The sequence below is a fragment of the Petaurus breviceps genome, unplaced genomic scaffold, assembly GCF_028583685.1.
Source record: "Petaurus breviceps papuanus isolate PSGF00001 unplaced genomic scaffold, PetGlider_PUasm1.0 91041, whole genome shotgun sequence".
NCBI lineage: Eukaryota > Metazoa > Chordata > Mammalia > Diprotodontia > Petauridae > Petaurus > Petaurus breviceps.
In genome coordinates this window covers 4,154,235-4,154,975 of record NW_027187400.1, presented here as the reverse complement: position 1 = coordinate 4,154,975, position 741 = coordinate 4,154,235, and the positions used below count along the sequence as shown (strand labels likewise).

General features: G+C 41.3%; 1 protein-coding gene across 1 annotated transcript in view; it reads left to right on the top strand.

Annotated features, from left to right (window-relative positions):
- Positions 1–303: 303 nt before the first annotated feature.
- Positions 304–741, top strand: part of MED18 (mediator complex subunit 18) — a 20,896-nt gene continuing 20,458 nt past the window's right edge. The window contains exon 1 of the mRNA XM_069079472.1: positions 304–315. The gene's annotated coding sequence lies outside the window, so the exon portion shown is untranslated. The remainder of the gene's footprint in view (positions 316–741) is intronic.

The following is a 741-nucleotide window of genomic DNA, read 5'->3' as shown; positions in this document are numbered from 1 at the left end:
AAACAGTCCCTACCCTCAAGGAGCTCACATTCTAATGGGGAGACAACATGTAAATTACCGTGTTCCTATGTGATCTAGACTGAACATGTAAAGTGATCTCAAAGGGAAGGCATTAGAAAAGGGGTAACCCTGGAAAATGTGACCTCTTGTAGAAGGTCACTCCTCAGCTGAGTCTGGAAAGAAGACCAGGAGATAGAAGGGCAAGCTCCTAAATTTAGGGGACAGCCAATTCAATGGTATAGAGAGTAGAGATGGAAGGTCATATTCAAGGCATGCCAAATAGGCCATTGCTGCTGAATTGTAGAGTACATGGGGGAGAAGTCAAGTATAAAATGACTGAAAGGGTAGCTTATGGAAGTTATGGCATTAAATGTCAAACAGAGAACTTTATATTTGATCATGCAAAATAATAGGAAGCCACTAGAATTTGTTGGAGATCAGTGAGGGGGAGGGGGAGGAAGAAGTGACACAATCTGACCTGCCCTGTAGAAAAATCACTTTGCTATCTTTTTGGGAGGGGGAAGGGAGGCAACCAGAGTTAAGTGACTTGCCTAGGGCCACACAGCTACCGTGTTTCCCTGATAATAAGACACTGTGTTATTAATTTTTTTGGACAGAAAAACACCAGAGGGCTTATTTTCAGGGGAGGGCTTATTTTAATGAACATTGACAGCAATTTTAATAAACAGGTAAATGTGAACAAAAAAAATGTACCTTTATTCAATAAGCAAATCACTGGGG